The sequence below is a fragment of the Macaca nemestrina genome, chromosome 5 (genome assembly GCF_043159975.1).
Source record: "Macaca nemestrina isolate mMacNem1 chromosome 5, mMacNem.hap1, whole genome shotgun sequence".
NCBI classification, from domain to species: Eukaryota; Metazoa; Chordata; class Mammalia; order Primates; family Cercopithecidae; genus Macaca; species Macaca nemestrina.
Window position 1 is genome coordinate 95,966,105 of NC_092129.1, and position 16,284 is coordinate 95,982,388.

Below are 16,284 nucleotides of genomic sequence, written 5' to 3' on the forward strand. Positions count from 1 at the left end.
TTGCCATTTAACAGTTGTTGATGTTTCTTTAAAAATGAATCTGAGGGTGTGTGGCTGGGCAGCAGGCACCAGTATCAAGAGGAGGACAAACAATCCTCCCTGAGCTGAGGATCCCACCCTGGGCAAAGCCTGTAGTGCAGAGAAGTGGCGGGAAACTTAGGGCTCCAAGAGGCAGACCTACAGGGAGCTGGGCATTGCACCCACCCTTCCTATCCTAGGCAAAAAGAGGGAGCAAGCTGAGGAAAAGTTAGAACTAGGCTTCTTTAAAGTAACATATTAAGCACTATTTAATTTCTGGTCTAGAGCTCAAAGGAGTTAAACCAGGTGACTTCCACCAGATTTTCTTGATTCTGTGTTTGTTCCATGAGAAGCTATAGGTTCGATCCTGTGCAAGTTCTAGAATCTTCTGGAACCTGCAGAACCTATACGGTCAGTTGAAGTGAGAGGAGAAAGCAGGAATCTCAAAATATCTCAGTATAAAGACACCACTCCTTCCCCTCTCGTCACAGCCTCCACAAAAGCAGGTCCTCCACGCCACTGCTGCCTACCCAGAGCTCTGCACTCTCACTAATGAGGCCATTTCTTTCTTGACTTCGCTGTGCTCTTGGCCCAGTGACAGCCATCAGAAATGATCAGGTGCGATCGAGCCCATGCTACCCTGGACAGGAGGTAATATTCCATAGAGGGCCTCCTAGTGGCTCTCCCTCCCTGAGCAGTGGGGACATGGAGCGGCTGTCAAAACACCAAGGGAGGCCCAGGAAGGATGTTCGTCTCCAGGGAGCAGAAGAGGGGACAGCCAGCGTGTCTCTAGCCAGGAAGGGATATGACAACACAGGGCAGCCCACGGGGGCATGGTGGGGTGAGAAATCTTCCTGTGGCTGTGGAAATCTTGATAAGGTGGCAAGCGTGTTGTGCAGTGGCATCCTGAGGGCTGCCCGCCCTCCCACGCACCCAGGGCGGGCAGGCAAGCTGCACACTGTCATCGCCTAAGTCAGCGGCATTGGACACACTTAATTACAGGGGAAGCAGAATCCGATTGCACTTTCTGTGCCAGCTCCTGACTTCATTTGCGTCGTCATTTTTTTTTCCTTTTTCATACCTCAATGGAATAAATCTGAAAGATGTTTAGAGCCAGATTTTCACCAGCAGGTCTTCAGAAATAAATACAGGGATGAGGAATTTCATTCGCTTATCCTTGCGTTGGCTGAGCAAATATTTATTGAGTGCCTGTTGTATCCAGATACTATGCTTGGTGGTAGAGGGATTCTCAGATTTGTTTTCTAAGGTGAAACAATTGGGATTTGGAACTACCGATATTTTCCATGCTCATCACAAGGGAGAGGGGAGCTATAATATTTGGACATCATAATGAGGTAAACTGGAAGTAATCAGCCCAGAAGACACTGTCTGGTTCCTGGAAGGTGAAGACCGAGATGCAGGTTCATAGGTGGGAAGCTCTGCCTTAGATCTGAGCTTTTGCGTTATTTCCATTAATGAGGCATAAGGTGGAAAGGCGGTGCCTCGCATCTGGGCCTGACGGTCTTAAATGCCGTAGAAGAAAGTCTTCCCTCCTGTGGCCATTTCTCTTTCTCTTTTCTTTTGTTTGGAGAGCTTGTCAGAAAGAGCATTATACAGAGAAATACTGTTGATCATTGGGTCAGCTATGTCACGAAGGTAAATGATTGAGGATTTATTTTCTCTGCAGTTGGGAACCCCAAGCCAAGTCTGTAGGAGTCCTTTAAAGGATAGGGATTCAGACCCAAGTTTGTGTTTCTCATAATGATACAAGATAATTTTGAAAACTGGCTGAAATGGATATTCCCGAACTCTTTGTCCTCCTTGCTAGAAAAGTCCGCCTCTTCTTTGGCTGGTAAGACTAGGAAAGCAGCTCTCATGGAGAGTTTGCAGATCATGAAATAACACAGCTACAGGGCTTTTCCAGCTGGAGCCTAGAGGTTCCTGAGATTCAGAAGCTGCTGGAAACATACACCTCTGACCTCTTTCCTGCTTCACTTAACCAGAGAAGATTCATGCTTAATATTCTTATATTCTTATATATATGAGTTTTTCTTTCTTAAGAGATCTCATCTAAAGAAAGGGTTTCTATACTGAGAGATAGAGAGGAGAGAAAGAAGGAAGGTAGGAAGGCAGGAAGGCAGGCAGGCAGGAAGGAAGGTCCAAATCACATATTTAATAGAGGAGGAGACCAAGGCCCAGGAAGCACAAGACTTACCAGGCTCATACAGCTTCCCAGAGCTAGCATTGGAGTGCAGGTGGACACCCTGCAGGGAACTTTCCAGATGCCAAGGCCTTTGAGTACCTTCACGTATTTTTAGAGGGCATTTAATACGCTGAGTTTTACTTACCTTTAATTTAGCAATTTTCAAAATGAACTTCTGTTGGGCCTCTACTGCTTTTGCTCTATTCAATAGAGAGATTCTTGAGGAACAAAGCTCTAGCTCAATATCCCTATCTAACTTAAAAGAAAGACAATCCTGTTATGTCAAAGCTTAGAGGCTGTGATGAGCACCACTTGTCACACCCCGTGGTCTCCTTGTGTGGAGGGGGGTGTTTGTAGAAGCAAGAGCATGAGAGAGGCAGTGCAGTTTGCACAGATACAAACCCCCCTCCTCCACAATATATTAGAAGAAGACAACCTTTGTGATGGGAGAGGAGGCAGAAGCTTGGACTAAGCCAACATCTATAATGAGAATGTCTCATTGAAACAAACTCTTTCCTTTTCAACACTACCTTGATAGTCAACTTTTCCATTATTGCCCAGGTTTGTCTTCCTGTCAGCATAAAAAATACCATCATAAGGTGAAATGTGTATGATATTCCCATAAATGCATACTGTCAGGAAGTTTCACTGCCATAAACTTGCCCTCTCATTCCTCCCATTTCCTCCAGCTCTGTGCTTATATTCTGGTGCCTGGCAACCCTGTGCCTGCTGCAGTCGCACACACACGGGCAGGCAAGAGGTGAGAGCCTTGGGGAATCCCCTGCAAAAGGGCAGATCTGCCAAGGGCCGTTATCAGATGAGGGTGATATCAGAGGGCGAGTGGTGTGAGGTGACTCAGACACTGTGAAAAGGCATTATTCATCTAGAGCCCTACTTCCCTTTATGGTTCAGAAAACGTGTTCTTGAAATGCTATGTCTAAACAAGGTTCTGCAAATCAGGTCCTGTGTTACACGGGTTGGAGACTCTTGCTATTCAAATGATTCCTACAAAGCACCCTCTATCTACGAGACTTCATCCATTTGTTTGTTTATTTGTCCACTCAACAAATACATATTTATTCAGGACTTTGAGCAGGGCACTGGCTCAGTCATTGGGAATATGGGGGAAAATAAGATACGTCCCTGGGCTTATGAGCTTCAGATTATTACACAACTACTACAGGAGAGAAATTCAGAGGTGCTCATTGATCTTTTGCAAAATTGGATCTTCAAAGGTAATTGCTTACAGCAGATTAGTAACTAAATAGAATTAGGTCCTTGGGTCAGCTTCCTCTCCCTCCTAGGTTCCTGTCAGCTGATTCTTCCAGAGGGGAATCTCCCACCTCTTCCCTTCAAAATTGTAGTTTTAGTTTTACTTTGATCCAAGTTTTCTGTTGCAGCCTATTTGAAGTACAATATGATCTGTTGAGCTCGGATCACAAACACATCTGGGAAAATTACTCTTTGAAGAGGCAGCAGGAGATAAGAGCACCTAGTTTGTGCAAAAAGATCATTAGCAACGTCTCATTAACAAATATGTCTCTGCCTGTTTAGAGTCAGGTATCTAAAATAAGGTAGACAAAGCAATTAGCAGGAGGGAGGAGGAAAGATCAAACACCGAGGTTGATCCAGCTGCTACTACTGTTGCTGTCTGATCTCTCAGCAGCAGAAACAAACCCCAGGGCTGGGTAAGATACTCTGCCTGGAGGAGACCAAACAGACACCTGGTGCAAGTTGATTATATCAGATCCCTTCCACCTAGGACAAGAGCTGGGGCAGTAGTTTGTCCTTATTGAGACTGATATGTTCTGGCCTGGGTTTTACGTTCCCTGCCCACCATGCCTGGGCCGGGCCCACCATCTGGTGCTCTCAGAGCATCTGACTTCACATCACTCATACCATTGCTTCAGACCCAGGGACCCACTCTATGGCAGGGGAGTGCAACAAATGCCTATACCTGCAGGATCCATTGTACTTTTTAGACGCTGCACAAGCTGGAGACTGCCAGCTCGAGAGTGTCCGAAAAACCCTCAAAAGGCCCAGTCATCTTTCCAGATTCACAGTATACTTTCGACACTTTGAACAGATGGGAAGTGTGGGGCCTTTCATCATTATTCCCACTGACTGAGTGAGGGAATTCATGCTTCATACTCCTTAAACTTTAGGCACAATCACCAGAGGCAATCAGAGCCTGACAAAAACATGGCAACCAAAAGTTCAGATCCTCAGAGGTAAATTTCTGGATTATTCCACCAGGCAAGCAACCTAGACCAGCAAAGCTGCCTTCTGGGAAGATGAATATTAGCCATGGCCTCAGGGCAACATCAAGAATGGTAGCTTGTCCCACCAGACCACAAGCACTCCTCCTGTAAAGTTTTCCTTTTAAGAAACTGAGAGGAAAACTAAGTGAGAGTGGGGTAAGCCACCACCACCTTCTTGCAGAATCAGGGATGGGTCAGCGTGAATCTAACAGGGCACGTGAGTGCATTTAGGCAGTGGAAGGAATAGACCGCATCAGTGCCTCGTCCACATGCCCTCAGTGCTCACTGCTCCTGTGCACATCCACAGCCTCTGCAAACACCTGCTACTAAGTATGTCAGCTGGACTTAGGATAATGCTTGGCCTATGCACAGGGAAGCCAGAGGTGCTGGGAAATTGATGCACCCAGGAATAGGCTTCAAGTGTAGCAAATGGTATTATTGGATAAGGGACCTGGAGAACATTAACAAGGAAAGCTAACTTGCCTAGTGCTCGGGAAAGGCCTCTCTGAGACCTGAAGGATGAGTAGGAGTCAGTCAGACAAAGAGCTGGAAGAAGAGTGTGGATAGGAAGACAGGTAAGATGAAGTGAGGACACACACAAGGAAAGGGCAGGAGAGTAGAGTGGGACACAGAGCCACAAGGGGGACAGGCAGATCCCATAAAGGGTCTTGGAATTCTTGTCTCAAATCTCAATTTTATGCTCCAACTTACGTGTTGGGAGACCACTCTGCCTGGATTATGAAGAATGGTTTTGAGGGAACAAGACTGGAGACAGGGAGACCAGCATGCCCACTTGGCATTTGGAGATACATGTCTGATGTGCAGGGGATATCACGTGACCAGTGATACAGTAATTAAACCCGCTGTAGAAGGAATGAGATATTCCAAAGGGACGCTAAAAAATAGCCCAGGTCTGAGCCCTGATGGACACAAACATTGAAGAAAAAGATAGAAGCAGAGGCGATGACAAAGATCAAAGAAGAATAGCCGGAGAGGTAGATGAAAAACTAGAATAGAAAGGCACCTAGAGACCCTGGAGAAGAGAGTATTTGTAGAAGGCAGGCGTGGTCAGCAGTATCAAATGCTGTTGAGAGGATAAGCAAGAGAAGTCTCATCCACTGCTCTTGGTAGAGCAAAATAACATAATCTTTTGGGAAAACAATTATCCATGCACATCAGAAATCATAATCCAACTCTTGGGAATTTATTCAGAGGAAATACTGAGATTCAAGTGGAGAAAGAGATCTGTTTTTGTAACTATGATGATATTATTTATAGTGGTTTTTAAAAACTTGATGGTAAAAAACTTTCAATGCCTCTATAGATAATTGACTAAGTAAATTAAAAGACATATATTTAATGAAATCTTTTGCAACCATTAAAATTATAATTATGGCTACCATGAGGTAACATTAAAATGCATGTAAAATAACATCAAATAAAAAAACAAAACGCAAGAATCTACATAAAGAGTAAACATCCATATGGATAAAGACTGGAAGAACATCGAAAATGTAAATACTTCATATGTAAGAGAGGTGGAATTGTTAGTTTTAAAAATTATTCTCTGTATTTACTGTTATACTACTTACAGATAATAAATTGCAATCCAAAGAACATACATGTAGCAACTTTATAATCAGTAGAAAAACCTAGTACAATGCCAAACAACTTGATGTCTTGTTATGATGAGAGAAAAAAACATAAAATTTGCCTCCTATACATAAAAATGGGAACAATGGACGCTCAGGACTACCAGAGGTGGGAGGTAGAGAGGGAGATCCGTGCTGAAAAACAACCTATCGGGTATATACTCACTACCTGGGTGATGGGATCATTCATACATCAAACCTCAGAAACACACAATTTACCCAGTTAAAAACCTGCACGTGTACCCCCGAACTCAAAATGAAAGTTGAAAAAAATTTTCCCACCTATAACACGATTTTTTGCAAGTATTTATGGCTTTCTGGACCAAAAAGGCTCAGGCAACTTAGAGAATAAACGTCCAAATAGCCCCTAATGTGAAAACTGTTTACACTTAGAAGCTAATGAAAATAAAAGGAAATTGGGGCCGGGCGCGGTGGCTCAAGCCTGTAATCCCAGCACTTTGGGAGGCTGAGACGGGCGGATCACGAGGTCAGGAGATCAAGACCATCCTGGCTAACCCGGCGAAACCCCGTCTCTACTAAAAAATACAAAAAGTAGCCGGGCGAGGTGGCGGGCGCCTGTAGTCCCAGCTACTCGGGAGGCTGAGGCCGGAGAATGGCGTGAACCCGGGAGGCGGAGCTTGCAGTGAGCTGAGATCCGGCCACTGCACTCCAGCCTGGGCGACATACCGAGACTCCGTCTCAAAAAAAAAAAAAAGAAAAAGAAAAGGAAAGGAAATTAAGTTAAATGCAGCATAATAGTCACTGGGAAATATGGGCTTCTCAGAATCTTCGATTCTATGCACCCTCCCACCCGTGGGGAAAGGAGAAAGATAATTAATATTTTTGAGTACCAACCTGTGCTAAGAATGATGCTAGTCACTCATATCCATAGCTCATGCCAACCCAGGAAGCATGAGGACCTGCAGCAGCATCAGTTACATTCTCCAGGCAACAAGCATCAGAGTCTTGGAGCCTGGTCATGCTTTGTTCTCACTTTCTCATTGAGAATTTCAGTGACCCTCTATACAATGGAAGCAAGTTAGACCCAACCTAGTGAAGTGACGGCTTTGTTTTGTCAACTTACCTACATTTGCAAGTCAGAATTGGATAATCACTTCTTTCTTTTATATTTAAACACCTCCTTTCTCTCATCTCAGATTCTTCATCATAGCCCTGAAATTCATTTATACGGAAGCCTACAGCTGAATGAATCTCTGTTGTGTAATGTTCCTTTATTCTAGTAGTTAATATTTTCATCTCACCCACATACTACAGTGTTATGGAACATCAGGGCAATCCCTTCTAGTTGACTAATAAGGAGGATTTCATTTCATCCCTTGGTAATCACATCCTGGGTTTATTCACTCTTCTAATAATTCTATTAGAATGTTTATAAGATGACGTGCTTTTAATTGTTTTCCTGGTTCCAAAGATACAGAGAGCAAGTTTCTCTAATGGGCTTTGTAACATCCATCCTTTATTTTTATTGCTAATGGACTCTCCAGTAATATAAAATGACTGATGAGTGCAGTCAGAGAAAAGCAGAAAAATCAATACCTTTCCAGACTGCATATTAGTTAAAAGCAGGTGAGAAGCTGAGGCTAGCAGACAATAGGATTTCCTCTGCCTCCAAGTATCAGAAAAGGAGGGAGATTATCTCAGATGGGCTGTGAAGCTCTCTACAAAGGAGACTACAGGATGTTGAAACAAGGGAGTGCTAAAATCACTTGGATAATTCTTAGAAATCTGTGGGAACTGCTTCCAGTAGAGGGCAGTGGTGCACACACACACTGACCCCAGGCACTACCAAACTACTGTTTTCTCTTTTGCAGGGTTTCTCTCCTCACCTTCTACATCCTGTAGTGACTCTGGCACGATCGAATTGGAAAGCGTACCCTTGTTCAGACACGGTCATTGTTAGCAGAGCCTCAGCAGCTGCAGGTTCACATTTGATGAGCTAGATATAGCAGACATGCTAAACTTGGTACATGTATTGTCTCATTTAGTCTTCACAACAACCTTATGATACAGGTACTACTGTCATCATCATCATCCGCATTTATAGGTAAGAAGAGGTTACCTTGCCCAAGCACACCCAGACAGTGGTTCGTAGAGCTGAGATTGGAACTGGTTCTACCCTACAACCCAAGAGCCTAGCTACTGCTGCTACTGCTCCTCCTCCTCTTCCCCCTCCTCCTCTTCAGTGGCATGCCTTACTATCTGTTCCATTCATGTATACCCTTCATTATCTTACTGTGTGAAATTTTTAAACAGTGAGACCCTAGGTTACTCATACTTCCACCCACCCGTAGCTCACAAAGAATTTTATATATTTGGCTGGGTGCAGTGGCTCACGCCTGTAATCCCAGCACTTTGGGAGGCTGAGGTGAGTGGATCACCTGAGGTTAGGAGTTTGAGACCAGCCTAGCGAAACCCCATCTCTACTAAAAATGCAAAAACTAGCTGGGCATAGTGGGACAAGCCTGTAATCCCAGCTACTCAGGAGGCTGAGGCAAGAGAATTGCTTGAACCTGGGAGGTGGAGGTTACTGTGAGCCAAGATTGCACTGCGGCACTCCAGCCTGGGTGACAGAGTGAGACTCCATCTGAAAAAAAAAAAAAATTTATATATAATAAGTACACAGTAAATAAAGCTGACTATTCATCATTCAAAAGCCCCTGAGATGTCTTTTACTGTACTGTGACATGTAGAGTAAGCTCTATGTGCTCCCTACTTTGTCTTCATTTACAATCTAAGACAAGTAAATAGCAATGATAAACATGAACCTGTTGAAGACATAGACAAATGAGAAATAAACTTGAACAAATACCTAAATGGAGGAAGTATTCAGAGATATATATATATATATATGATTTTATATATGTAAATGGAGGAAGTATTCAGATGTGTGTATATATCTATATCAAGGGCAAAAGGCTCAGATGTTTTTCTATGCCTGCTTCTTGAATCTTCCCAGTCTGCTACTCCCAGATTTCTTGAAACCTTTCATTCAAGTCCAGGTTAGTTACAACCTCTGATCATTGTCTCCAGGAGTTTCTGCCAGTGGTCACTCCCAGGGAGGGGGGACTTGGGTGGGTTTTTGCACCCAGCCTTTCCTCCGAAGTTTCCAGCCAACCACTAACCCCAGGATACTCATCCTCATCCTGATTCCTATCAGAGGCAATGGCACTGACTCCTGCCTATCTGTAGTTGATTACCCTTGTTAAGACTGTATAAATATTTACATTTCAATGTGTCTACATGTCATATCTTTTATCATCTTGATTACTAACAAGGATTCATATCAATTATCTAATAGAGTGCCATGGCCTTAGAAAATACCTTATGTTTAACTAAGGTCATTGTGGATAAACTTAGGATATATTTTTATAATTTAAAGAACTAGGCCGGGCGCAGTGGCTCACACTTGTGATCTGAGCACTTTGGGAAGCTGAGGTGGGTGGATCACGAGGTCAGGAGTTTGAGACCAGCCTGTCCAAGATGGTGAAACCCTGTGTCTACCAAATATTTAAAAATTAGCCGGACGTGGTGGCAGGCGCCTGTAGTCCCACCTACTCGGGAGGCTAAGGCAGGAGAATGGCTTGAACCTGGGAGGTGGAGGTTGCACTGAGCCAAGATCGGGCCACTGTACTCCAGCCTAGGCGACAGAGAAAGACTCTGTCTCAAAAAAAAAAAAAAGAATTAAAGAATACTATGCTGTAGTGACTCCTGGAAATATTAATGGGTTTAAGAGTAGATAACTGAACGTTTGTTTTTCAAATTGGGGTTCACAGATGATTTCTAAGAGGCCCTAACTGTGCTCTAGGAGAAAGTTTAATTTTGCATTTTATTATATTTCATAAAAAATTAATGTAGGCATATTCTGGATTACAATTACCTGTGAAAGTAGAGCACAGTGGTTAAGAGTTTGGTTCTGAAACAAACTACCTAAGTTTGCATCCTGGCTTTGCCCCTTACTAGCTCTGTGACCTTGAAAATTCTCAGTACCTCAGTTTTCTCATGAGCAAATGGGGTGACTTCACTTGCACCCCAGTGCAATTAGGTGGCAATGAGGGTTACGTGGATTAAAACACATAAAGCACTAGAACAGTATCTGGCTTATATTAAGCAGCTTATAGTTATTAGTCATTTTTATTATGACCAAGAAATGCTATATGATTTCAGGGTTTGTGTTTGCCTGAATATTTATAATCACATCGTTGTCAAATAACACTACTTGAACTTCAGAGCTAAAAGAGAAAAGAAGAAGTTTGGATACATAAATGATGTGCTCACACCAAGTAAAATCCAAATGCTATAACAATGCGCTATGCAAGTGTGGATCTTCAGGAGTTTAAATGGAGAAAATGGGTAGGAGAACTGAGTCACTCCAAAAGCCTACAGTGATAAATATTGAACTGAAAAGAATGCATATCATAGAAGGCAACACCACATTCCCACTGCAAGAGGCAATTTATTCTCAACAAAACCTCATCTGTCAATATTAAAATCACATAATAATTTATTATTTTAAAGTAATAAATCATTTTAATTTTAAAAATAATATAAAGAAATAAGAATTTATTATTTTAAATTTCATTTATGTTTAGTTTTGTTTTATTTCATTTTAAAATTGTTTTTGGAATTGTGTAACAGTTTAAAGCATGAAATGTTTGTGTCTCATTTTTGCTTTAGATATCTAAGTAACATTATCTCCGATTAAGACTGGGACTCCAATGGACTTCTTCCTTTGAAATGACCCTTAAGTTATTCAGGTTTAAAAACACTGCACTAATTGCTACAGCCTTTCCCTCTGGTTTGAAGTTACTTTTTTAAAAAGTTAAGTCCAGTTTTGCTCTGCTTATGTGAAATTCGAATTCTATAAATCCCTGCTTATACGCAGTGGCCACTTGCATATTGTCATTATTTACTGATTTAACTTCAAAGTCATTTAAATTTTAACATTTGAAAATGTTCTTATCACTTAGTTTGTCTTACACATTGTATATTCATTCAAATGTGCAAACTTAAAAAACAAAACAGCAAAGAACAGGACTTTTGAACTCTTTTTATTTCTTCTTTCTGAAGACATAAAAAATAATCTATACACCCAGCAGCCCCTGTGTTTTTCACGAGGAGAATTCAGCTGCTAGGAAGCCCCCTGAAGAAACCAGACCTCAATAAGACATGAGCGTTCAATCGGAGTGTGGCTGAGGTGACATGAGCCAGGTCATGGCCGCCCTGGGTCCCTCCTCATGCATCACAGTTTGGGCCCATGCTTGGAAATCCCCTGAACATAGAAAGGAATGGGGTCACCTAGATTTTTTATTTTTTGGGCTTTTACTGCTCCTACCGTGCCTACATACCAAGTGTTCTGGCACTTGCAGGGGAAGAGTTGTATTTACAGAAGCCTTGAAGTTTTAATTAACTGCTCTAAACTGTTGAATAAATGCCTGTGTCCCTAGGGATCAAAACCCCGTTGAATAAGAGGAAAGACTCTAAGTGCATAGACTGAGACAAATTCCTAGGAGTAATGTCTAATTACTGGCTCCTTCTTTACCCGAGTAGTAAAGGACTATTGATGTCACCATAACATTTAAAAGTTTGCATGAAATAGTGAGCAAGGTAGATGAGTAATCAGTCATTTTCAGCATGATGAATGCAAGCCAGGAATGATATTCAAATTAGTTAACAACTGGGAGCGAAAGGGGGTTGAACAATTAACCCAGTTTCCCTGAAGGCCCCAGCTGTGCCACATGTTGACCCTTCAGTTGCTATATTATGGGGGTGGTCCAGGTGGTCAGAAGAGAGAGTGGGGAGGGGTGCCCAAGGGGCTCAGAGAACAGCTATTTATCAGCCAGTGGGAAAATATTAGGACATTCTACTATGGCTATTGCTATACTAGTGTGTACTGGCTAAACAGCAGCCTGAATTTACCAGTCCTCATGCCCCAGCTGTAAACAAATAACTTAGTGAAACACAAAGGCTGGTGGTAGACCCTGGCTCAGGTTACAAAGGAGGGTAGGAATTTGCTTATTTTCCACTGGGGCATGAGAATAGGAACTCCTTCCAGCACTTGGCAGTTTTGACTAATTGTTGAAAGGCAAAGAAAGCAACCCCAACATAAGAGGTGTGCCAGAATCGACCTTGTTTTGAGGACAAGATCTTAGATTTTAGCTGAAGTGAGCAGACAGCAGATTTTCAATGTTAATTGAATGTATGGTTGTTCTTGCAGTGAGGGTATCCTCTTATATATTTGAATCAAATTTCAAAGCATTTGCTTGGTGAATGTTTAAACTGCATGTTCTCTAGCTACTATCAAACCAGTTGCAAAAATAAACAATCACTGATGGATGGGTAAATGGGTAAAACCGGTGTTTTTCTATTTGCTACAGTCCTAGAAGCCACTGATTTTTCACCTCTCTTGCCAGGAACAAGTAGGCTTTTGAGTGAAAGAAAAGTCACGCTTTCATGAATGGGAGGGTGGGTGTTCACAAGATAAGTACTTTGGATCTGAATGATTGAAGGAAATGACTTTTCTAAACCACCCTTGCAAATAATTAAGTCAGTCAGGGTACAGTTTCTTTCATACGACACGGTTCACCCACCCATCCCATCCGCAGCTCCCACACTTGCCATGTGGACCCTGCGTCATGCACAAAATAGCCCACACTCACTTTCATACTGATAGCAAATATCAACACATGAGAACACACAAGCTGTCACCAAATCTGATGTGGTAAACTAAAGCTATCATTATTTCAAATCACTCATCACCTAAATACTTTTCAATCCAGGCAAAGTTATTATGCTTTCTTAAACTAAGTTCCTCAAGTCATATTATTTGAAGCTGTTGTCCAAGCTTGTCATTTAATGGAAACTCTATGTAGAAAATTGCCAAGATGAGGATCTTAAGAGTCAAGAAACTTTAATCAGAGAAAGGAAAGATGAGGATCTTAAGAGTCAAACACCTTTAACCAGAGAAAGGAAAGAGAAGCAAATTCTTCCTATTTCTCTCTTGTCACAGAGGTCTGTCTATGGGGCAGGTTTATTAAGAATATAACTGTCCCCCTCTCAGCAGATGGGGATGGGAACAGTAACTTTGGTGTGGACCTCCCCTTCAAATTTGCAGTTTGTTAGAGCTACCTGTCAATCATCTCTACCTTACTGCCACTCTCTGGGAAGGAGGAGGGGAGAGAGGGAGGAGAACACAGCTCAAAGCAGGTACCTAAACCTAGGTCTGAAAATACCCTGGTCCAGAACCTTCTGGTGATTTCAAGTGTTGATATTTATGGTCTCCAGAAACAAATTTAATTGTCTTTTGGAAAATGAGCAGTCCTGTGTGAAAAAAGCAGGACAAAGTTATGGTTGCCTCATGCCCTTATCTGGGCTTTGTTTTGCTGGACTTTGTGTGAGACCTAATTAGCTGGTCCCCACCATGCCTTTTGTGGAGCTGAGTGAGGAGGCCCACTTGCTGACCTGGGGAGTTGGGAGTGAAGAGCTGGAGCTATTGCTGCCTCTACCCTTTTCTTCTGCAGCAGCTGAGGTGCCCAGCATAAGGGCTCTCCTGACAACCAAACCCCAGCAGAGGAATTGTGTGCCTTGACCTCCTTTGCTGATGTCAATTAAAGATCCCTGAAGGTTTTTGAAAAGAGAGAAAGGGAAATGGATGTGGAATGAATGCCTGTTCTATAGTGGACAGTGCCTCATTTAATCTTCCCCAAAGTTCAATTATTTTCCAGATGAGGAAACCAATGCTCACAGAGAAGCAAGATCAATTAGGAAATATGGATTAGGATATAGAGAAAGGAAGCTCCCCTCTCCTTCACCCTACCCTCGCCCAACACTCCCACCTCTACTGCCCCCCAAAAATGAATGCTGATGTCCAGGCAACTCACATCAGAACAAAAGTACTGTGTTTTCCTAGTGGTGCCAGCGAAGCCTGCAGGCTGGCAAACAGAAGCCTGTGGCAGCATCCCAAGATCTCCCCCCTGTCCTGTGTCCAGTCGACTCTAATCCTAAAGGGAACCTATGACTCTCGTATTCCACGTGGCATGGCTCTCACCAGTCTTGCTTCTTCCTCACACCTTCCCTCCTCATGGTCTTCTTATCCTGTGTCTTTTCCCTTCTTAATCACAGTGTTATAGATAAAGGGCCCCTCGCCTCATGAAATCCAATCCCCAGCTGATTTACTTGCCTGGCATACAACTTTTAAGTACTCTCCACTGCAGTCTATAAAGCCAAGACAATAACACTCACCCTCACACCTCAGGATTTTGCACATTAACTTGTTAATGGTTTGGCAAACACTAGCCCCACCATAAAGGCTGAGATAAAACTCTGTCTTCCCTTCCTTTCTATTCTTTTTTTTTTTTCTTGACTAAAGCTAAAAATCTTCCTGCGTGTTAGAAAGCTGATATTTTATTTACGATAACTGTAAAAATCAGCAAGTTGGATGCACTGGGGAAAAAACCAAAATTGCACATATCTGTACTTCACTTTTTATCTAACCAAACGGTGCAATGTTATGGGGACACAGATGCCTTCTCTGTGTAAGTGATCGTCATATAGAGCTTGACATCCCTCATCCATCACACTGCCCTCTGTGCATTTCAGGGCTTGGAATAAATAAATCCGGGAAGCCATATATGTTCTTCTTGTCTAAGTTCATTTCACAGCACATTGTTTAATGTGAATTTTTAATATGTCATCCAGGTTCGTGTGAGTGAGTCAGTCTGAGGAGCTAACGAAGTTGTGTCAGTTGAGGGAGAACTGACTACGTCAGTGCCCTGATCCCCTGATCCCCTAGGGCTCTCTCTCTGTATAATTCTACCCCAGCCTTACAAATACAACCTTTCCCCGCCAAACCTCCCTTGAGTCAAGGCTGTCAGTCATTCCCAGCCCAGCAGTAGTTTTACAAAATGCACAAAGGGTAATTACGGAAAGCCCCCCCACTGATTTTCATATGTAATCTTACCTTGGGACTGGAACCCAAGTCCCCACTTCAACTGCTTCCTATGCAACTTAAACTTGGCAAGCACAATAGCATATAACTGCTTGGAGGGGGAGAAGAAAGCAGGGAGTGGAGGTGGGAAAGGGGAAGTTCAGATTAGCACAGCCTTGATCTTGAAGATTATTATAAATCCTTTAGCACTGTTGAAACAATTAGATCATTTGATTGGCCTTAACATTCCTCATCCCATAAATTAGCCTGGTGGGTGCCTCCTACTGTTAAGCAATGCATTATATTGTTCCAACACCAACATCTGGCTAATGGAGAACAGACCAATTTTAATTTTAGCTCTTAGAAATTATACCTATCCCAATCCTTATGATAACCTCTATAATGAATATGTAGAAATGTGGCTTTTGTCATTAACATTTTATTTGAAAAATTCCTTTTTTTCTAGGTATAACATGAATAAAACTTCTAAATGGTGCTCAGTTTCAAAAGTTGTTTTCTTCCTCAAAATTTGCAAGTAGATATTTTCAAATGGTAAATTTCATTGAAAATAGTTTATTTCAAACACCATCTTTTACAAATTGCAAATACTAATACTTCTGAGATGCAAATATTCACACAGCATGAAGTACAATGCTTTCTACCACTATAACACCAAAACAAATAGAACATATGTTCCCTGATTCTTTATAATTCTCCTGAATTATAAAACCAAATAGACAAATAAGCACATATATCAATCATTGAACCCATAAAAGTAAAAAGATAGTGTCAAGTTCATCATTAATTTTCACCTTTATTTGAGAGAGAGATGAGACGAAGATAGTGATATACAGAAAAGAGAAGGTGAGAGGGAGAAAGAGAAGACAAAAAGAGAAAAAAGGAAAGTAAAACTTTGCAGGGGCACCAGGGTGGCACTCACTGAGCAGGAGGCACTGCCTCCATTACATCCCAGGAGGGCAGAAGCAGCAATGGGATCTCACAAGAGCGGGCAAAAGGTACGCGATAGTAATCAGCCCTAAAACAACGCTTTCTATGTGCCAGGTACCCTAAATGCATGAATTGCTTTAATCCTCATAACAACCTTATGAGGTTTAAATCCATTTTTGGTTGAGGACATTAAGATACAAGGAGGTTAAGTACCTTGCCCAAGGTCATACAGCCAGTAAAGGGCAAAGCCAGGACTAG

The 16,284-nt window shown here is 42.3% G+C and overlaps 1 long non-coding RNA gene across 1 annotated transcript in view; it reads right to left on the minus strand.

Moving 5' to 3' along the window:
• The window catches only part of LOC105496634 (uncharacterized), a 37,187-nt gene extending 29,713 nt beyond the window's left edge, over positions 1 to 7,474 (minus strand). Inside the window, exon 1 of the long non-coding RNA XR_011623083.1 lies at positions 7,219 to 7,474. This is a non-coding gene — a long non-coding RNA (uncharacterized lncRNA). The remainder of the gene's footprint in view (positions 1 to 7,218) is intronic.
• Positions 7,475 to 16,284: the final 8,810 nt, after the last annotated feature.